Source organism: Mus musculus, chromosome 1, assembly GCF_000001635.26.
Source record: "Mus musculus strain C57BL/6J chromosome 1, GRCm38.p6 C57BL/6J".
Lineage (NCBI taxonomy): Eukaryota > Metazoa > Chordata > Mammalia > Rodentia > Muridae > Mus > Mus musculus.
Window position 1 is genome coordinate 152,721,756 of NC_000067.6, and position 23,666 is coordinate 152,745,421.

At 43.9% G+C, this 23,666-nt stretch overlaps 1 protein-coding gene and 1 pseudogene across 4 annotated transcripts in view; both read right to left on the reverse strand.

Annotated features, from left to right (window-relative positions):
• Rgl1 (ral guanine nucleotide dissociation stimulator,-like 1) overlaps positions 1-23,666 on the reverse strand; it is a 249,547-nt gene that overhangs the window by 204,994 nt on the left and 20,887 nt on the right. The gene's annotated exons all lie outside the window — the stretch shown is intronic.
• Positions 7,207-9,001, reverse strand: Gm7278 (predicted gene 7278; annotated as a pseudogene).

The window sequence follows — 23,666 nt, forward strand, 5'->3', positions numbered from 1 at the left end:
CTTGAAGAGGAACAGCAACACTGGCTGAACAATAGAGTGATCTAGGGAGGAAGGCTCCACCCTAGGTAATAGGTCTGGCTCAGCCCGCTTCAGGCTGAGGGAAAGTTACTAACCAACCGTGAACATAAAGTATATAGCTTTTATAATTGGAAAGGAAAACTGCACAGAGGGCTAATGCAATAAAGAGCTGTGGCTCCTGAAAACAAGATCTCCATGGCAACTGTTAGAAGCTCCAGTGCGAGGCTGAGAATCATTAAAAGCAAGACTGGAGAGAACACTACGCAGTTAAGAGGTGCTTGCTACTCGTGGAGAGGACCAGAGTTTGGTTCCCAGCAGCCACATGGCAACTCACGGCCATCTGTAAGTACAGTTTTGGGGGTCCAGTGCCCTCCTCTGGCCTTCTTGAGCACTAGGCATATACATACATAGTGTACACACTCAGATTCAGGCAAACACTCAGACACAGAAAAGAAAAACAAATTCAAAAGACTAGTTTTGTAGATGCTTCATGCTAAATCCAAACTAGTGCGTGTTAGTAGGAAAAAAAGTAAAACAGAAGTTGGTTTAATAGTTTGAAATTGTTAAGGTCTTAAAGTATAACTCAGATGTATATGTAAAGATTCCGTACACTTACCCATTATGGATTTAATACTAATTAATGTTTCCAGTTAAATCAATTAAAGTTTGTTAACTGCCAGAAGAAATTTTTTTTTTTTGGTTTTTTTTGAGACAGGGTTTCTCTATATAGATAGCTCTGATTGTCCTGGAACTCACTCTGTAGACCAGGCTGGCCTCGAACTCAGAAATTCGCCTGCCTCTGCCTCCCGAGTGCTGGGATTAAAGGAGTGCGCCACCACACCCAGTTTTTGTTTTTTTTTTTTTTTAATTACGTATTTTCCTCAATTACATTTCCAATACTATCCCAAAAGTCCCCCACATCCTCCCCCCCCCCACTCCCCTACCCACCCATTCCCATTTTTTGGCCCTGGTGTTCCCCTGTACTAGGGCATATAAAGTTTGCCTGTCCAATGGGCCTCTCTTTCCAGTGATGGCTGACTAGGCCATCTTTTGATACATATGTAGCTAGAGTCAAGAGCTCCGGGGTACTGGTTAGTTCATAATGTTGCACCTACAGGGTTGCAGATCTCTTTAGCTCCTTGGATACTTTCTCTAGCTCCTCCATTGGGGGCCCTGTGATCCATCCAATAGTTGACTGTGAGCATCCACTTCTGTGTTTGCTAGGCCCCGGCCTAGTCTCACAAGAGACAGCTATATCACGGTCCTTGCAACAAACGCTTGCTAGTGTATGCAATGGTGTCATCATTTGGAGGCTAATTATGGGATGGATCCCTGGATATGGCAGTCTCTAGATGGTCCATCCTTTTGTCTCAGCTCCAAACTTTGTCTCTGTAACTCCTTCCATGGGTGATTGTTTTCAATTCTAAGAAGGGGTAAAGTGTCCACACTTTGGTCTTCGTTCTTCTTCAGTTTCATGTGTTTTGCAAATTGTATCTTATATCTCGGGTATACTAAGTTTCTGGGCTAATATCCACTTATCAGTGAGTACATATCATTTGAGTTCTTTTGAGATTGTGTTACCTCACTCAGGATGATGCCCTCCAGGTTCATCCATTTGCCTAGGAATTTCATAAATTCATTCTTTTTAATAGCTGAGTAGTAGAGAATTGACAAATGGGACCCCATGAAACTGCAAAGCTTCTGTAAGGCAAAAGACACCGTCAATAAGACAAAAAGGCCACCAACAGATTGGGAAAGGATCTTTACCTATCCTAAATCAGATAGGGGACTAATATCCAATATATATAAAGAACTCAAGAAGGTGGACTCCAGAAAATCAAATAACCCCATTAAAAAATGGGGCTCAGAGCTAAACAAAGAATTCTCACCTGAGGAATACCGAATGGCTGAGAAGCACCTGAAAAAATGCTCAGCATCCTTAATCGTCAGAGAAATGCAAATCAAAACAACCCTGAGATTCCACCTCACACCAGTCAGAATGGCTAAGATCAAAAATTCAGGTGACAGCAGATGCTGGTGAGGATGTGGAGAAAGAGGAACACTCCTCCATTGTTGGTGGGATTGCAAGTTTGTACAACCACTCTGGAAATCAGTCTGGCGGTTCCTCAGAAAATTGGACATAGTACTACCGGAGGATCCCGCAATACGTCTCCTGGGCATATATCCAGAAGATGTCCCAACCAGTAAGAAGGACACATGCTCCACTATGTTCATAGCAGCCTTATTTATAATAGCCACACCCGGTTTTAAGAAATTTGTTTTTGAACTGGTAAACAAATTAAGATTCACAAGATGACTGCATCACCATACAATATGTGTGGCCAAGGTAAGTTATTATCTAATCACATTCCTGCCATGCTTCAGCCTTAGCTACATCGTATATTAAATATTTATACCATTTAAACAATACTCTCGGCTTGTACCAGAAATAAGAGCTGACAATACAAAACCATTTCATGTAAGTTTCGAAAATTTCTAACTGCAATTTTCAATATTATTGTTTTTTAAAATTAGATATCAGAGGGCCTTATAGAAGTCCACAGTCTTTGCTATATTTGGAGAAATAAGAACCCCTCTTAATTATATAAACCCAGAGTGGTATACCTTTCACATTCTCTGACAGTCACTTAACATATAGACTCTCCCAAGCAAGTCATGTGCCTGCTCTTCCTTGTAATTTGAGGTACCTACCAATAGATGGCACTGCTTATCTGAGTCAAACAGGCATTGCTTTTTCTTGCCCTTTTTTTTTATTAAACTTAAGAATCTTTCATTACTACAGAATTGAACTTTGAAACATTTTAAGAGAAAAATAAAAAGGTCTTTCTTTTACATTGATCAAACTGATAAGTACTGGAGATGAAGTTTTAGGTACAGAACTACACACACACACACACTCACACTCACACACATACACACACACTCACACACACTCACACACACACTCACACACACTCACACACACACATACACACACACACACACACACACACACACACACACACTCACACTTAAATAAAACACTGAGATACTTTCAGATAAGAATTATGGCTTCTAGCCAGGTGAGGCGGTGCACTCTAATCCCAGCACTTGGGAAGCAGAGGCAGGTGGATCCCTGTGAGTTCGAGGACAGCCTGTTCTACAAAGAGAATTCCAGGACAGCCTGGGCTGTTACACAGAGAAACCCGGACTTGAAAAGACAAAAACAAACAAAAAAAAAAAAAAAGAAAGAAAGAAAGAAAGAAAGAAAGAAAGGAGGAGGGGAGGGAGGGGGAGGGGGGGAGGGGAGGGAGAGGAGAGGAGAGGAGAGGAGAGGAGAGGAGAGGAGAGGAGAGGAGAGGAGAGGAGAGGGTGGATGTAACTTCAATTTTTTAAACCCATTATTAATGATGGTTTTTAAACGTTTTAACCTCCCCTTTAGCCCACCCCAACCCCAGAGCTGGTGGGAAAGAAAAGATATGGGTAAGTGGACTTGTTTAGAAAGGGTCTATGGAGCAAGTCCCTTCTGTGTTGTCTGGAAATCAGCAGTTCAGTTCACAGGTTAGCAGTGTAGCTCAATCCACTCTCAAACACTTCACAGATACACCGGCAGACTAGTCTGGTAGAGTCAGGATAGCAAACGTGAATTAGCAGTGATGGCACTGGCAGAGATAGCCAGGCCTCAGCCTCAGCTCGAGTCAACAGGAGGGACCCAGAGGGAACATCAAAAGTTCTCAGCTGTGCATCTCTCAGGGAAGAGAAGATCAGCAAAGACTTGAGACCCATAAGCTCTATAAGCAAGCCTAGCTCAGCCTTCGTCACTGTCCACTGAGTTCTATTTATCCTCCTCCAAACATCAAATGTCCTCCCCAGGTCTTGCCTCAGCACTTGCATCTGTTATCAGCTGACATCACTCTGCCAATCAGAGTGTCTGTGCAAGAGACAAACTGTAGCACACCACCAGAAGTTTTTTTGGTGTGTTTCTGTCTATGGGGTACTGACAAATGTAGCTCAACTATGCAATGTAAGGAGTAACATATGTGTGTTGTTAGAAGAATACTTCATCACGTGTCCTTTCACGTGTGTACTTTAACAGACCATCCTCTCTCCTGTGTCTGCTTCAGCTAAGCATTCCTTCAGGAGTCTGCCTTAGTCCTTCACCGGTGCCCACTCCATCTAAATGTTCCTTCACGTGTTTGCCCCAGAAAAACACCATCCAAATCACTTTCCAAAGAATCTTTAAGTTTCCACTTCAGGTGGTAGAGAAGGAAAGAGAAGAAGGTGACTTGTGGCATCTGCAGAAGAGGCCAGCAGCAGGTTTGGCCTTCGGCCTGAGATGTGCTCACACCTGCACACTGAGGCTCTCCTGACCTTTGGGGTCCAGGGCTCCTGGTCCTCCCACTTAGAGGCAGCAAGCATCAGAATGACAATGCCTAGCTCCACCAACTTCTGAGGCTTTTTGGAGCTTGTAACACAAGTGACAAGAGCTGGCCCAACTCTGACTCCACCCTTGAGAAACACTCTTTTATTACTGCCATACTGATGACAGCTGATATGAAAGTAAACATTCACAGAGCTAACAAAGCTTCTCGAACCTTGGGAGGACCATGTACCCTTCCAGTTGTAACATCTTTAGAGACTCTCATACTTCGTGTGTGTGTGTGTGTGTGTGTGTGTGTGTGTGTGTGTGTGTATACAAATCTGTATACATTTGCTTCCCAGTTCATCAACGACAAAAATACAAGTGATATAGAAGAAATTTAACTTGACGTATAGTTTTTTGCCAATTAGTCCACGTAGTTAGCTCACACAGCAACATGAGCTTGGTACTGATCAGATCTAGAAATGCAGCAATAACCAAAAGAGATGCAGGTCTCTCCCAAAGAGAGAAAATAATGTAATCATGTTGCTGACAATTCAACAGAAACTGAAATCTTTGGGGGAAGTAAGACTGACACAAACCAATACAAAGTAAATTCACTGGTTATAGTATCCTGGCAGGAAGAAATAGGAATCTACAGAGAGATCAGGCAGGCAGACAGACAGACAAACAGACAGTTTGGTAAACCAATCTGCTGCACAGAGATCAAGCAAGGTTTCACTATCTCATAGTCTTCCCACTGCCACATGCACTCTTTGGGGCTATGCATTGTCATATGCAGTCTTTGGGGCTATGCATTGTCATATGCAGTCTTTGGGGCTATGCATTGTCATATGCAGTCTTTGGGGCTATGCATTGTCACATGCAGTCTTTGGGGCTAACACTGTCACACGTAGTCTTTGAGATTATGCATTATCCCATACAGTCTTTGAGGACCTACACTGCCACATGCACCCTTTGTTTCATTATTATGAAGAAAATCCAATAAACAAGCACTGGCTATTTTACAAGAAAGCAAGTGGAGTTTGCCTTAAATTGCCTGCATCAAAATTCTTCAGTTTTAAGAGCTTCATCGCTATGAAGTAAAAGAACACTGCAAATTAAGAGTTTGAATTATAGCCGGGTGTGGTGGCACACGCCTTTAATCCCAGCACTTGGGAGGCAGAGGCAGGCGAATTTCTGAGTTCGAGGCCAGCCTGGTCTACAGAGTGAGTTCCAGGACAGCCAGGGCTACACAGAGAAACCCTGTCTCAAAAAAACCAAAAAAAAAAAAAAAAAAAAAAGAGTTTGAATTATGCCGGGTGTGGTGGTGCACACCTTTAATCCCAGCACTCGGGAGGCAGAGGCAGGCGGATTTCCGAGTTCGAGACCAGCCTGGTCTACAAAGTGAGTTCCAGGACAGCCAGGGCTGTACAGAGAAACCCTGTCTCGAAAAACAAAACAAAAAACAAACAAACAAACAAAAGCTTGAATTATTAGAGAGATGGGAAATTATATGTGGGAAATTAATGCCATCACATCAAAAGGCTTTCAAGTAGCGTTTTATCAAGCACCTGGCCCACGTACATTCCCAGGATATCCTGTTCCCCATCCACCCTCCCGTCATTCTTGAACAGACTCCAAGTCCCAGCTCCGTGCTTCAGCACCCATGTGACCCTGCCTTCCTCACACACTTATCTCATGCTGACACAACACAGTCTGGGGGAGATGCTTACTGCAGCCTTCTGCACACAACATGGGTTTAAAAAACAGCAACTAGTAAAGTTTTCCAATCTTAAACAAAGAATTCCATATATTCAGAGAGGTGACAGAAGCCAGGGCTGAGTAAGATTTCAAAGCAGGGCCCAGTTTCCCTAAAGCAGCTGATACAGATGGAGTGGTGGTGCATACCTACAGCTTCTGGACTGGGGAAGCTCTCAAGTTCACAGGCAGGCTGGGCTATATCATAAGACCCTGTCGAAAGAAAGGAAAGAAGGAAGGAAGGAAGGGAGGGAGGGAGGGAGGGAGGGAGGGGGGGAGGGAGGGAGGGAGGGGGGGAGGGAGGGAGAGAGAGGGAGGGAGGGAGAGAGAGAGAGGGAGGGAGGGAGAGAGAGAGAGAGAGAGAAAGAGAGAGAGAGAGAGAGAGAGAGAGAGAGAGAGAAAGAAAGAAAGAAAGAAAGAAAGAAAGAAAGAAAGAAAGAAAGAAAGAAAGAAAGAAAGAAAGAAAGGAAGGAAGAAAAAATAAAACTTACAGCTTATGTCCTGGCTGATATAAAGTAACAATACATTTATATTTATATTTATATTTATATTTAATATTCATGAAGAACATATTAAGAAGGAAACTCTGTCTTTAAAGACTCTTAGCAAATACAGGAAGAACCAAGGGAATGGAGGAGAAGCCTCATTTTCAAAACACAAGAGACAGCCATGCTGATATAGGCCTTTGGATCTGGTGGACTACACAGTAAATTTGAGGCTAGCCTGTGCTACCTGAAACCCTACCTCAAAAAGAAAGAAAACAGAAACAAAAACTACAGGAAGCTTGTAGTTCTGTAACCAATTAGACCACACTAGGTCTAAAGCAGAGCACTGCAATATGTGGACAGAGAGCGCTGTGGAGCCACCAGAAGAAATCTATGCTCACTCACTGAAGATGACTAAGTTCCAGCAGATAATATCCTTTTTTTTTTTTAATTTCAAGATACTTTATTTTCACAATGGGTCACATCATAAGCTTCTGGCCCATTCTGCCAATGTACAAGCTACAAACGCTTGCTCAGCAGCTGAGGGGAACATGTTAGTATCATGCCTGAAAAGTGAATAAAAATCCATATAAAACAAATATTCAAAGTTTCCATAGGAACACAGTAAGTGTGACCACCATCTCCTAGCCTTCTATACTGCATTGGTGCCAACCCTACTCTTACAAAGACGTCCCAAACTAACAGTAATTAAGTTAAATGCCCCCCCCCAATGCCTTAATTCAAGCTAAACTTGCAGGCAAGAGCTACAAAAATGGCATCTATACATTGATCCTAGCAGCACAGGCTGCAGGGTGATGGTCCATCCCGCTCTCCTGGGCACAAGACATGGGCAGCGTGCCATCATCCTGCTCCTCCACCTCCGGCGGGAAGCCATGGCTCTGGATCTGTTTCATGAGTTGCCACATTGGCCGTGACATTCCATAGTAGATGTTTGGCCTCTGGAACCCATTGAAAGTAGAAGCAGCAGCAACGGTGTATGCACCCATGTTCTCAAACAGCATCCAATCACCCACATGCATTTCAGGCAGGTTACAGTGCTCCACGATCCGATCAAGGCCATCACATGTTGGCCCCCGGATGCTGGATGAGTAATACTTCATCTGGCTTGGGTGTCTTCTGCAGCAGGGCCTTCACATGGGCATGATCATAAAGAATGCAGTTAAATGATCTGTACACTCCATCATTCACATAATACATGAAGGTTTGCTCATTTGACTCATCTTCATCGTCAGAGCCGGGCTGCTCCTTCCACGGGTTTTGTTTTGTTTTTTGTTTTTTGTTTTGGCAATGATGTTGACTGCAGGCGTGAAAGCTGACGCGACATAGTATCTGCCTGGCTCAGCTATGATTCTCACTCCAGAGTCTGATGGGAAGTACTTGTCCAGAGCTGGGTTGATTACACTGGTGATCTCTTCAAATTTAAGCTTTGTATCTTCAGATCTAGGAAAGCCACCACCAATATCAAGCAGATACATGCTGAAACCAACTTCTGTTCCCATGTCAAACACACAGCGGGCATTCGACACTGCCTGCACGAAGGTCTCGGGGTCAGTACATCCACTGCCCACATGGAAGCTCATACCAATGACGTCAATATTTAGCTCTTTTGCCCGTTCCAAGAGAAGCCTGCTGGTTTTGAGTGTGGCACCAAACTTAACACTGAGGCGGCACGCTGCTTTGGAATCATCAGTGGCAATCCGCAGAACCAACTTTGCCTTTGGATGTGCTCTGGCGACTTTCATCAATTCAATTTCACTGTCAAAAGTCATCATCTGGACTCCGCTACTGGCAGCGTACTTGATTTGAGAGACTGGCTTACAAGGATTTACATAGATAATCCTCTCTGCAGGCACCCCAGGCCCCTGCACCAACTGTATTTCAGTCTTGCTTGCACAGTCAAATCCTGTCCCAATGGCAGCTAGGGTGCTCACTATGGCTCTGCTATCTTTACACTTGACTGCGTAAAAGGGAGTAACTCGGGGAAGAGCTTCTAGCCACCTCTGCTGCTTCTTTAGAATGTCTCCGCGGTCCGCAACATAGACGCATCCTTATCGTCAGAGGAAGAGACTTCATTGATTTTTTTGGTCCAGAATGTCCTTAGCAGTAAAGCCTTCATCAAGGATGTGGCAGTCAAACTCGTCCTTAGTAAAGCTGCTCATGGTTCTCGATGTGCCTACAGAAAACCTGGAGATGGAATTAAATTATTGCCAGCTCCTCACAAGGCCGACTTATCCAAGAACTCTGAATGCTGTCTCCTTGGAGTGGTGGAAACACTCACAGCACGGTGGCACGGCTGGCCGGACCCATGGAGACGCTGCCGCCAAACCCAGAGGAGAGCCCGTCTGTCCATCCGTCCATCCGCCCGCCGCAGCCGCCGCCGCCGCCGCCACCACCCCGTCAGCCTCGTCAAGCCCGCTGACCGGAGGAGGCACCGAGCTGCTGGCTGAGGGCTGCTGGGACTGACCAATATCCTTCTTTATAGCAGACTAAACCCAGGAAGTGAGACAGACATGGAGCCGTTATTTTTTTACATTTGTGTGTGAGTGCTGCATGTGCGCGGGTGTCCATGGAGGCCAGAGGAGGCCTTCAAGAGCTGAACTTCAGGAGCTCTGTGAGCTGCCTGGTGCAGGTGCTGGGGACGCACTCAGGTTCCCTGGAAGAGCAGGGCGTGATCTAACTGCTGAGCCATTTCTCAAGGCCTGGGCATGAAACATTTTAAAAGGGATTTTTTTAAAGTAGGTTTGTTTTTTTTTTTAATTGACAAGGACAGACTCATTATCTGTTAAATGATAACTGAATTCTATTTTCTAGCGGATATTAATCCAGAAGAGAATATCTAATGACCAGCTATAGGACTTTAGATGAGTCTCCTGAGAGCTCTATTATTAGTCAGAGTTCTCTAGAGGAACAGAACTAATAGAATTTTTTACACACACATACACACACACACATATATATACATATCTCCAGTGCTTTACAGTTTGCGGTCCAGCTAGCTCAACGACAGCAGAAAGTCTGAGAAAGCAGCAGTTGTTCAGTCCAGAGTCTGGATGTCTCAGCTGCTCTTCAGCATACATTGGAATGCTGAAGGAGGAGGCCTAATGGCGGTGAAGGAACACCTCCGCAGCAGGGCAGTGCGCTTGCTGCGAAAACAAGAGTGAGCAGGTACACAGGTTTTAGTTAACTGGATCCTTTGAGGTTGGAGCTGCCATGAGAAGGTGTAGCTCTTCCAACCTCAAAGGATCCAGTTAACTAAAACCCGTGTACTCAGCTGTTTGGTTTGCTGCTGCTGTTGTTGTTGTTGATTCTAAATGTAGTCAAGTTGAAAACAAGAATAGCCATCACAGTACCCCTGTCCTGGGAGCCCTGCTTGCTTGGTTTGAGACACAGACACACTTGTAAAATGTCAGCTCTCTGGGGGAAAGGCCTCATACGGTGGCCCACTGCTCCATCCCTGGAATAGCGCCTGCCACACTGCAGGGGCATATCAGATGTTGAGTGAACTTTTTTAAAGTGTATGATCAGCATGAAGTTAACAAATAGGAAACATTTTGGATGACAGAATCAGAATGTAAAGATCTTCACGGAGTAAAATGATGTGTCAAATTAGAACCAGGTGACTCAGCTGAAAGGGCAAAGGCAGACGCTTATTTGAAGCTTGGCTGTGCCACTTGACCAGGAGAACTGTGGCGATGTGCAGAGAACTGAGGGGCATCTCAATATGGCTTTTTAAAGTGACATCTGACACAGAAGTACAGCTTTGAATAAGTACAAAAGAGAACTGCCCAAACACACTCTTAGATCAACAGACCTGAAGTCCCATTTTTAAACTCAGAAAAAGAGAGAGAGAGAGAGAGAGAGAGAGAGAGAGAGAGAGAGAGAGAATGAATCTGAGACAGCAGCACAACAAAAGAAATAAAGTGTCCCAGCGCCTGTTGCTCAGAATTTCAGATCCATACCCAGGGTGTTCCATGCAGGGTAAGGTGGAAGAGTCCCAGGATATTCTATTAGTGCAAACACCAGCAATCCTAGTCACTGCTACCCACAACCCTTATGGTTTCACAGCCTAGGAGGATAAGAGCTTGAAATCTACCCAGCATCCTGGCTCTGGGAAAGGAGTTAATCTCACCTCCTAGCAAGCACTCGGGTGCTGCAGCCAGGAGCCACTGTGGGAAGGACCCATTGAGTTTGAATTACTTGAGATGTCAGAAACTGTTGTGTACTCCTGTTCCTGTGGCCCCACAAACATTCCCCTGGTCAGAGGGTAGCTGCCCTACAAGCTAGACTTGCCCCGGTGGAATGACTCTTACTGCCCCATGAAGAAGGACCAATTTATAAAGAGCAGTGATAAAAGAGGAAAGTGCCAGGTGCCACTCTCAAAACTGGAGCTGGGACAGCCTGCTCTTGGTCCAGAGGTATGAAGTCAACCTCCAATGGCTTAACACAGATGCCAAGGATGGGGCCCCGCTCTCCAGCACCTTGCACGGGGAGCCTGTTGCCAAAAAGATGGAGGCAGAACTCTGAGTTTCCATTACTCCTTTGCCAGCACAGGCATTCTGGGTGGCCTGGAGCAATACCAAGGTGGTTTCTGCTGGTGTCCCACCCTTGAGGCACAGTCTTAGAAGGTCTGAAGAGAAACTGCCAGATGTTGGCTGCTTTTGCTCTGGTTCACTCCTGGGAGCACCTCAGCTGAGAGGAATGTTCCCCAGTTCCAGCTGTGGCCCACTCCTACCTGATGGCTGGCAGGTACTACAAGCAGAAGACTGGAAGAGAGCACACAGCTGCGTTGGGGGTTGGGAGGATGCATGGGGCCAGATTTCTACTCTTGGACCAGCATGCCCATGATAGCAGCTCTGATCTTGAAGGGAAGAGCAGCTCTGATCTTGCTGCCACCACACCCACGCATATCCCTCACACTGATCACTGCAAAACTTTGTCTGACCACATAACTGCTGACAAAACCAAGTATGAGTGCCACCAACGGGTGCTGTGACTCCTGCCCTTGCCTCCCCTGGAAAGCACCTAGATCTGTACCAAGCCTAATCAGAGGGCAAGTACCACAGGGCACTCACCTCTCCTGGGAATCTTGTCTCTTCTGGCCCCTGCAGACACCAGGCAGGCATGGGTACACAGACATACATGGAGGCTAAACAGCCATACAGATAAAAGGAAAACTTAAAAATACATATCCAATAAAGTAATAGCAAAACACTTCCCTCATATTAGGAAAGGCATGGACATACAAGTATTGATCTTTAAAAGCCCCAAAGAGGTATACATGCTCAGAAAAGATTTTCACCATAACTGATTATGATCAAAACATCAAAAGCAGAGGACAGCCAAGCGGTGGTGGTGCATGACTTTCATCCTAGCACTCAGGAGGCAGAAGCAGGCAGATCTTTGTGAGCTCAAGGACAACCTGTTTCTACAGAGCTAGTTCCAGTATAGCCAGAACTGTTGCACAGAGAAACTCTCTCTGAAAACATAACACAGCAACAATAGAATCAGAGGACTTGTAAATCTGTAAGAAAGAGCACTGAGTCACATTTAAAGTAACTCCATTAGACACATAACACTGGTTTTAGTAGCAGAAATTCTACAGGCCCAGGAGGACACTTTGTTGTTGTTGTTTTAAAATATTATTTATTTATTTTTATTTATATGAGTACACTGTAGCTGTCTTCAGACACACACACCAGAAGAGGGCATCAGATCCCATTATAGATGGTTGTGAGCCACCATGTGGTTGCTGGGAATTGAACTCAGGACCTCTGGAAGAGCAATCAGTGCTCTTAACCAATGAGCCACCTCTCCAGTCCAGGAGGACACGTTTTAAGTATAAGAGAAAATAATTATGAACCAACATTACTACACCCAGCAAGGCTATCTTGTTACCAGAGTGTTTAGGGAATGAGCCTAGACCATAGCAGCTCTAACAAGATGGCTTGCCACCCATCCTCAATATGTCAATTAACCAAACAAATAATAATGGAAAGGATAGATCATAAATGTATTCAATGTGGAAACACTGGGAAGAGAAACAAATAGAGAGATCTGGGGACAGACACACACCCAGGCTGTCTTCGGGTACTGGTATGAGGTATAAGTTTAAGTAACTAAGCAGTCTTGATCAAAGTGTGGTCCCATGCTCTGCTGAAGTATGGATGTCTCAGCAGCTCCAAGTTCTGTTGCACAGGTTGTCAGAATTCTACAAAATCTCTTCCTCAAAGACAAGTTCCCTCTATCTGGCAGGCACAAAATCTTCAACCATCTCTGCCCTGTCACTAGTTCCGGAGGAAACCCCAGTGCCCTGGGCTCCACTGTCCTAACTGCCATAAGGAAGGGCACGAGGGTTTCTCCTTATACCATCTTCTCTCCTGCCAGGAGGGTTACGGCCATCCTTCAGCATCCAAAGGAAAGAAAGACAGTCTAAGATAAGTAAACACTAAGGGAGTTCATGGCCATAGCCAAGCATCACCATAAAAGATGGCTAGGAAGGACCTGTGCCCAGAAATGGAAGGAAGACAACTACCATCACAACAGCAGGTAAGGAGTAGATTCCAAGGAAAGCAGAAACACTTAAGTGTGGGTGGGGACAGGATGGCGGGCTGTGTCTGTGTGGTATACTGAAGGAAGAGAGTTGAGACAAAAAGAAGAGACTCTTCCAAAATAGAAAAAGAAAGAAAGAAAGAAAGAAAGAAAGAAAGAAAGAAAGAAAGAAAGGAAGAAAGGAAGAAAGAAAGGAAGGAAGAAAGGAAGAAAGGAAGAAAGGAAGAAAGGAAGAAAGGAAGAAAGGAAGAAAGGAAGAAAGGAAGAAAGGAAGAAAGGAAGAAAGGAAGAAAGGAAGAAAGGAAGAAAGGAAGAAAGGAAGAAAGGAAGAAAGGAAGAAAGGAAGAAAGGAAGAAAGGAAGAAAGGAAGAAAGGAAGAAAGGAAGAAAGAAAGAAAGAAAGAAAGAAAGAAAGAAAGAAAGAAAGAAGTTCAAAAGAGAGGAAGGGCAGCTCAAAGGTATAAAGAAAGGAAAGCTCCCCACCCCATCCACGGTGCAGGCAGAGGGAAGCAGAGGCCTCATCCTGAAGGTAAGCCTGAGGAGTCTGGTGAGAACTGACCGGCAGTCCTACCCACGGGATGAAGTCTTGCAAGCCCCAAAGCCTGCTGAGGTTTTGGTGACCTCTCCAGAAGAACAGTCTGGCAGTACAGCAAACCCCATTTTACTCCTCCCCCTGGCTTAAAAGTACTGTGAATAGTCACCATCTTGGGAGGGACCCTAAAATGGGCTACTCTGGGGACCAGAGAACAAGGAACAATCATAAGTCAAAGAACATGAATTCAGTCTGTAACAGCTCCAACCCTCAGTGAGCATGAAGAGGAAATATTTGCCAGCTATTAACATGACAGAATATTAATATTCAGAATATAATTTAAAAACCCTACAACAACATAATCCAACTGAAAAATGGGCAAAGGCAAAGGGGCTGCATAGAAGCAGCCAAACAATTCAGGCTACTGTCAAGGCTATTGGTTGCTCTCTACAATTGATATGAGGCCCTATTCCTGAAGACAGCACCTACATAGCTCAGTGAATGTGGGGAAGTGGAGTTGGTGCCTAAGTAGAGCCTTTACCCCTTCTAAATAATGTTCACGGTACTAGAAGGTACTCTGGATATTACCAGAAGAAAAAGATAACCACCAACCCAGTTACAAACCCCACAGTCTACAGTGGTGTCCTGCCTGCAGGACACACTGGTACACCAGTGGCACAAAGGTCGTGGGAGTAACCAACTACTCTCTGCTTGAATTTAAGACCCACCCCTCGAGATGGAATCCATGCCTGACACTGCTCAGGTGCGAAGAACCTGATACTAGATAAACCATGAACCTAGGAAAAAACAAATACTATTGTTCTACTCAAGGTACATAGACATAAAAACTCCTAGTGACGTTCTGCTATGCCCACAGATCAATGTTCTGCTATATTCATAGATCAGTTTTTGCTCAGCCATCATCAGATAACCTCCTCCTATTAGCTGGAGACTAACATAGAGACCCACAACTGGACAGAGTACAGAGAATGAGAGACTTTGGACTGCTCAGTCCTAAATGGGATGTTTTCATCAACCCCCTCCCCTCGGGGATCAGGGATCTACGCAGAGGAGGAGGTGGGAAGATCGTAAGAGCCAGAGATGGAGGACACCAAAGAAACAGCGTCAAGTCCAGGTTCCAGTTCTTCACACAGACAACATTCAAAACGGATTCAGAATGGCAGGGAGATGTTAAGACCTTGATGCGTCTGCATGAGTGGAAGGCAGTGAAACGTTTAGCTCAGGGAAAGCCAAGAAAATAAAAGCTAAGTCCATGGCCGCAGAGAAGTTGTTGTGTTCCATTCAGTGGCTTCTAGGGATTTGGGGTGGTGGTGGTTTTGGCTTGTTTGTTTGCTTATTTGTTTGTTTGCTTTGGCCACTGAAATCTAATACATATAAGTATTTAATTAAATAATTTACTGAACAATCAAGACGATGTGGAGCGTACTGATGTTATATTTTGGTTGTTTTGCTTTGCTTTTTCTTGAGATAGGGTCTCATGTAGCACAGGATGGCCTCAAACTCACCACACAGCTAACAATGATCTTGATCTTCTCATCTCCCCAGCTCCACTCCTCAGTGAGGGGGTGGGTAAGGTGTGTGCCTCCCTGACCAGCATATTCAGTGCTGGGGATACCGAGAAACCTGCACGGAAGCAAGGACTCTACCGACTTACACTAACTCCCCAGCCTCAAGACAAATGTTTCATGAAAACTTGACAGCTTGTAATAAACAAGGATATTTTCTATTCTGTTCCCATTGTATTCTGCTTCTCTCTTCTTTTTTAAGTTGTTTAATAACTCTGGATTTGGCCTGAACACACACACCAAAAGCCACAAGAAAACAAAACAAAAAATGCTACTCTGTAATGTGCTAAAGAAATAAATTAAAAGCCTGTGGATGAGCATTTCAAGAAAATGTGCTGAGCTTATCATAAACAGCAGCTAAGTCACATCGATGCTCAAGCTATAATGGGCACACCAGTGTCTCCCACGACTACAGGTGATATGAATATCCTATAAGGACCACAGATGTAGTTAAATGGATTCAGGCATTAATTAAATGGCTGAAATAGAGGAACATTACAGCGCCCCCCCTCCCAGATCTGAAGCTCCACTATATATTACATTTTTATAAGAGAATAGTGCTTTATCTCTCATTTCCTGAGGATTTCAGCATGCTCTGATCTATGGGAGAAAGGGAACAGCAAAATAGAAGGGATGGAAAAGAGAAAGGAAGCTATGGGCAGCAGAAATTAGGGTTTCTCTTTCATCCACACAAACATAAGCTGGATTCAGCCAGAGTCCATGATTTCTGGGTGCCCCATGTGAGTAAATGAGAGGAGGGAGGATGGCAAATCACTGTGAGTCTACAATCCACTCTGATGGCTTCTGGAAGGATCAGAGCAGAGCTGGCACTGCTTAGGGCCTGATGAGTGACATAGCTCTCCACAGGCCTTGGTCAACTCTTTTTGACAGGTATACATATTGCAACAATCTTCAAAGGCAGCTCCTGGGACAGCCTCCTAACTCCCTTTGAAGATACTGCCAAGAAAGTTAAAGAAGTAAGAAACAAAATCCAAATAAGAAGAGGATGATTGAAGGAAAACTCGCACTAATGAGCCCATAAGGATCACGTGACAGATGAAAGCTGTCATTAGACTGCTGGCCACCAGTGTAAGCCACTGCTCCTGTGGGTTCACTGCCAGTCCGCAGCATGCTCATGACACCAGATACTTGTTAAAATCCTCAAAGCCGTGTTCCTAACCAAACACTAACACATCAGCAAAACCCCAGGGGCTGCCCTCTGAGGGAAACTAACTCCAGTAGTGACCTTGTCAGAGTTTCCTAAAAGCAGGAGGAGTTCACACTGAGGTAAATGATCCATCAAACCACCAAGCGTCCTCTGGATGCTTTGCACCAAAATCACCTTCCTTCCAAGGCCTCCGAGGGAAAGGATGCTGTGGACGAGAATGCAGGGCCATTGCTTCTCATCAACTGAGCAAGTCAAATGTCACCCTCAGCTAGAAACCCCCCACCTAAGTCAGAGCGTGCCTTCAAGCAATACTGCAGGCACAAATGCCACCAGCGTTTCATAGAGAGCCTTTGGATTTGCATATTGAGTAAGTTCATTTCTTTAATAAAGTGGAAAGTTAGAAACTTCTCTGGACCATCCACACATTCTAGATCTCTGAGCTGTTGCTGGACTCGTTCCTCCATTGCTGTGGACTATGCCACAAGCTCTCCAGTCGGGACAGGATGCTGTGTTTTGGAAGGCTGAGTGCAGAGAGTAAACGGAAACCAGACTTGAACCTGGCAAGTCCGTGAAGACAGAGTCTTGGAAACAGAAGAACCGAGGTTGACATAGTTCAGGTGGGTTGGAATGCAAAGCATGCTGGGACCTTAGGAACACATTGCAGCTGGAGTGAGATGAAGACAAAGCAGCCCAGGCCCGGGCTGTGGACACACGCGTGCTCTGGGGCCTGTTTTCCAGGGCCGCACTAGTGAACCGAGCACATCAGGTCAAGCACGTCCACACTGGCTTCAGCCAGGCGTCAGCAATAGGTGATGACAACTCAGGTTGGGGCCAAAAAAGTACAGTTACATCATGGCAGCACTTCTATTTCCAGTAAACAGAACAAACTAGCTTGTTAGATGAAATATAACAAAGATTCTAAATGTACAACTGAGCCAACAGGGAAGGAAAAAAAATCTAAAATCAAGAACAGGAAAATTGTAGAATCAAGAACATGGAAATAAAAATAATATAAATAAATATTGCACTGAGAGTAATATTTGGGCCATTTGAAGGCGTCTGTTGGTAGAGGTAATGAAGATAAGGAGGTACTTTGTTTGGTTTTGTGTTTGTGTTTTGAAGCAAAGACAAAAGTTTAATGTCTAAGAAAGGGTATAAATATTGTTTTTTGATTCAAACATGCATATTACTAAGCACAAATAATGTTAAGTTGTAACAGGCCGCCGACCTTAACACAACTGACACCACAATCGATGTACCGCAGGCCTTGGAATCCAGTATGTAGACAGCACCACCCGCCAAGAAGAAGAACAAAGGCGTAACCAATCAAAGTCCGACGGCCTGGGAAAGTCTGTATGTAAATGTACCGACCTTGCCTTTTGGCTTCCGCTTCTGGCTAACTGTTCTTGATAACTAAGGTATGTTAACCAAGAATGTGAGGTTTTGTGCTTAAAAGTCCACCTAAGTGAGACAAGCTCAAGGTGGCACTTGGATTCTAAACATTCAATGTCATTGACGGAGAGCTAATAAACACTTTCTATTGACTTCAACCCAATGTCCTAATCTTTTCTCAACAAAGTCATGTAAGTTCAAAAGAAAAACCATTTGAGGATATCAACAGTTGCATAAAAAATATTGACAAAATCCAACACTACACACTCATGACTGGGTGTGGTGGCGCGTGCCTTTAATCCCAGCACTTGGGAGGCAGAGGCAGGCGAATTTTTGAGTTCGAGGCCAGCCTGGTCTACAGAGTGAGTTCCAGGACAGCCAGGGCTATACAGAGATACCCTGTCTCGAAAACAAAAAACAAAAAACAAAAAACAAAAAAAGGAAAAGAAAAAAGAAAAAAAGAAAAGTCAACTTCCCCCCTAAATATATATGAGCAATGAAAACACAAAAATTAAAAATTAAAAAAACTAGGAGGCAGAGACAGGCAGATTTCTGAGTTTGAGGCCAGCCTGGTCTAGAGTGAGTTCCAGGACAGAACCCTTGTCTTGAAAAAAAAAAGTTAAAAACCGTATCACCAGGTATATTAGTTTCCCCATAAATGAATAGCTATATCAAATCTGATAAAGTTTATCCATGATCTATATGAGGAAAACTAACCTTGATGAAAGATACTAAGAACTAATAAGTGTTGAGACATTCCATGCTCTTGAAAATGAGTATTTGCTCAATATTGTCAGGAGTCAGTACTTCCCAGCCTGCTCTACAAAGTCCATGAAATCCCAGTCTAAATCTCAGGAAGAGGTTTTGCAGATTTTGGCAAACTCACTCAAAAGTTTGAATGGAGGGCAGGTGAGATGGCTCTGTAAGTAATGGAATTGCTACCAAACATGGCACCCTGAGTTTGAGTTTCCAGACCCATGTGGTAGAAAGAGCCAACTGGTTCCTACAAGTTGTCCTCTGACCTCAGTGTACACCAATACACATACACACCCAAAATGAAATTTCTGAGTTCATATGGAAAGTCAAAAGACCAAATAGCCAACTCTATAACAAAAGAAATTAAAGAAATCAGAGGATTGCCACTCTCCAATTTGAAAACCTGCTATTGAGTTGCGGAGGTCAGTACCAAATGTGAAATGAATACAAACCATTTCAGTATTGCAAACAATTAAGTGCACTGTGGTAGGTGGTGACATTGCTGGTCAAACATGTTTCCTGATACAACAGCTAACCATCCAACCTGTACTGACTGACTTTAATAACCACACAGTCACAGTCACAGTCACAATTGGTCGACAGCCGCACACTTGGGCTTTTTGATACTGCAGGGCACGGGGCATAAGACAGCTGTGTTATCTAAAAACAGATGTATTTCTAGCCTGCGGTCCAGCAACTGCCTGAGACAACTTACCCCATCCAAGGATACTACTGTTAACATACTTGCGGACGGCAAGCAAAAGCCACCCCTGACTCCAGAGACTGCTGAAAAGCTGGCCAGTGGTCTGAACCCTGTCATGCAGGAGGCCTGGAGAATGGAGCTGTCAAAGCCCTACTGGCTATTCTATATCTTCCTGAACAAAGAAGAGCTTCAGATGAGTTAAACTCTTTGCAAGTCGGTGTAAGGAGGGTTAGTCTGGTACCACCTTCCCATCGATGAAACATATCTATTAATATCTATTAAGAGCCAAAACTCTAGGGCTGTAGAGATGGCTCAGTGGTTAAGTGCACTGACTGCTTTTCCAGAGGTTTTGAGTTCAACTCCCAGCAACCACATGATGGCTCACAACCATCTTTAATAAGATCTGATGCCCTCTTCTGGTGTGTCTGAAGACAGCTATAGTGTACTCAAATACATTAAATAAATAAATAAATTAGATGGGGGGGGACAAATCCAAAGCACTGACATCAAACACTGATGAGGATGTGGAACAAGAGCTCATGTCCGGTGCTGATACACCTGCAGAAGCATCCAGCCCGAAGGAAGATGTAGTAATTAGTTATTAAATTAAACAAAGTCAGCCAGTGGTAGTGGTGCATGCCTTTGATCCCAGCACTCAGAAGGCAGAGGCAAATGGGTCTCTGAGTTTAAGAACAGCCTTGTCTATCAAAAGGATGGACCATCCAGAGACTGTCCCACCCAGGGATCCATCACATAATCAGCCACCAAACCCTGAAACTATTGCGTATGCCAGCAAGATTTTGCTGAAGGGACCCTGATATAGATGTCTCGTATGAGGCTATGCCAGTGCCTGGCAAACACAGAAGTGGATGCTTACAGTCATCTATTGGATGGAACACAGGTCCCCCAATGGAGGAGCTAGAGAAAGTACCCAAGGAGCTGAAGGGGTCTGCAACCCTATAGGTGGAACAACAATATGAACTAACCAGTACCCCGGAGCTCATGTCTCTAGTTGCATATGTAGCAGAAGATGGCCTAGTTGGCCATCAATGGGAAGAGAGGCCCCTTGGTCTTGCAAACTTTATATGCCCCAGTACAGGGGAACACCAGGGCCAAGAAGTGGGAGTGGGTGGGTAGGGGAGCAGGGCAGGGGGAGGTTATAAGGGACTTTTGGGATAGCATTTGAAATGTAAATGAAGAAAATATCTAATAAAAAATTGAAAACAAACAAAAAAGCACCCACCTGTAAGTAAATAGCTTATGATAGCCATTTTCTGCAATCAATAAAGAAAAGAAAAGAAAAGAAAAGAAAAGAACAGTCTTGTCTATAGATCAAATTCCAGGATAGGGGCTACACACCAAAAAACCCTGTCTCAAAAACAAAACAAAACAAAAGAATACTTAATGCTATGGCAGAGGACCTGGATTCAGTTCTTAGCACTACATGGCAATTCACAGCCATCTGTAACTTCGGGACCAGGGAGATCTGTCACCCTCTTCTGGCCTCCATGGGCACTAGGCACACACAGTACACATACATCCACCATGTAGGCAAACACACACACACACACACACACACACACACACAAAGAAAGCCTAAATCTCTGTTAAAATTTAAAGAATTTCACATGGGCCATACATCAGCCACGCTCCCTAGTATTTACCAAAAGGAATTGAAAACTTACATCCTCAAAAGCCTGCATAAGGAGAAATAGGGCAGCTTTACTCAAAACTACACCAAATTGGAAGCAACCAAGATGTCCTTCTGTTCAAGAATGGGCAAATTGGGCAATTAGGATAATGTGTTATTATTTAGCACAAACAAAAGAAGTATCAAGACATGGAGAACCCCAAAGGTACACCAAGTGGAAAAAGCCATCTGGATACCTACAGTGTGACCCCAACTATGTAACTTTCTTGAAAGGTAAAAGAACTAAGAGACAGAAAAACAGAAACAGTTACCACAGCTTTGCAATGGCAATGGTGGCTAGCAGTGTTTAGAGGAGGAAAGGCTGTGTAACCAATACATAAAACAGTGCCACTGTACACTGGTAAAAACACGTAGCATGTGTCCCACTAAGAGTGGGCGCCTAGGTAAAATGTGGGATTTGGATAATAAGCTTGTCGACAGAGACTCAAGACTCCTCACCAATCCAGCGCTATGCTGTGGGGTGTTGACAATGAGGGAGGGACGGGGAATTCTCTGCACTCTCAAGTTTGTCGTGCAACTCCAAGCACTCTAAAAGTCACTCATTAAGTTTAAAAGCGACGTGGTCAGCACAATCACATCAACGACCTCAATAAACAAAGGAAGCCAGAGTCCAAACTGCGGGACTCCATGGACAGTCTCGAGCTTACAAGGGTTCAACTGGGTATTGTTTTTTTAACTTTACAAAGACATAAACATGATTCCGTAGAACTAATACTTCGAGTTTTGAGACTTAATCCCTTTCTGGGCTAGGGGCATGCAGCTTCTGTCTGGGGAAGCTCACCTCCCACCACCTCCACCCCACCTGTCATCAACAATCACAAGACAAGTGGGCAGGGCACGCACTGCCATGGGAGGGTGTTAAGCTGGTTAATAGAGGAATTCGCTCTAGGATGCTTTCAAAGTACACTGTACCATGGGTGCATTAAGATGGAACCTTGTAAGTCAAGGAGGCTCTGTATTGTGAAAATAAATCTTATCAAGAGTAATAACAAATATATAATATTTGTCTTAGAGCCATGTGGGAGGGTGACTGATGAGGAAGAGGAAATTTGGAGTAGAGAGAAACGTCCTGTATATTTATGATAACATAAATGTACACATTTTGTTCCAATTCCTTAAGTTATATATTTAATATGGGTACATTTTATGATAAATAAACTATGCCTCAACATAGCTGATCACAAACAGCTGTGGTTTATGTTAAGGCATGACGGTTATCTATGGGAATATTCTATATGGGTAGTAGCTGCTGTAAGTACTGTTAGACATCTCAATACAGATGGATAGCTCAGGACTTTTGCAGTAAAAAAGCCAATCATAAGGGCCCAAGGTCATTATTTGGTTTTGTGGGCTTGGCAGGTGGGGGCAACACACAGGATGGCATCCAGGGCCTGGCACATGCTGGTTGTTGTTGTTTTGTTTTGTTTTGTTTTGTTTCTGTTTTTTGATTTCTCAAGACAGATACTCACTATGTAGCCCTGGCTGTCCTAGAATTCACTATGTAGACTAGGCTGACCTCAAACTTACAGAAATCCACCTGCCTCAGCCTCCTGAGTGCTAGAATTAAAGGTGTGCGCCACTACACCAAGCTCTCTAACTTCTCAAACACAGTAGTGGGCAGGCAGATTCTCCCCTATGAGATCTTCAGTAGAACAATAAATATTAGTATTTCCAAGAAAGCAGGAAATAGAAAATATAACTTGTTTTTCAGAAGCAGATGAAAAGACAAAATAAATATGAAGATTTGGAAAAAATATACATTTGTCATGTTACGTAATTTAACAACTATTACCAGTGGAGCAGCTAATGACTTTGACAGCACATCAGCAAAAAGTGATTATCAAATATTTAATAAAATTCATAAAATATTTGGTATTGTATTCTCTACAATAAAGGACCAGTATATAGGATATTTGTTGAAATCTAGCCATCACTTTTATTAGCATAAGATTTCAATTAAATGGATGTGACTGGGATAAAGTGTTAGAATAGATCATGGGTAAAGGACTGGTGATGAATTCTGAGAACACATCTTGGTCCATTTCAAATGAATATTTAGAATTGGTACCCTTAGCTCCTGACACTGCTCTAAAATGTCTTCCTGTGTGTCTATCAACACCTCTTTGACTGGTTTTCTTTGTTATGATGCTTTTCAACAAAAATATATCAACAGGTTAGCTACATCATGTCCTCTAACTAGTGTTGACACTGATTCAACACAGACTAAGCAGATAAAGCAAGCCGATTGGTCACAATAAAGATTTTGAAAATGAACACGCTAATACAAAGTGTTTATAAAATATGTGTACATAGAACAGTAAATATAGAGTTTAAGGACCAGAAAGACATCACGGTAGACTAAAACTGCTAGCCAAGCAAACCTGCAGAGGCCAGGTCAATTCTCAGCACATTACAGGTGCAATGCTCCACATCTGTAGCCCACATCCCTATTCTAAGATGAGAAGTGGAGACAGGAGACTCACACAGAGCTCGTGAGGCAGCTAGCCTGGAACACGCATGCAGTACAGAAGCAGAGATAACCCGAGACCCTGATGAAACAAGAAAAAGGAGAGAACCCACTACCATCTAACCAACTGCCCTCTGACCTCCACACACTCACCATGA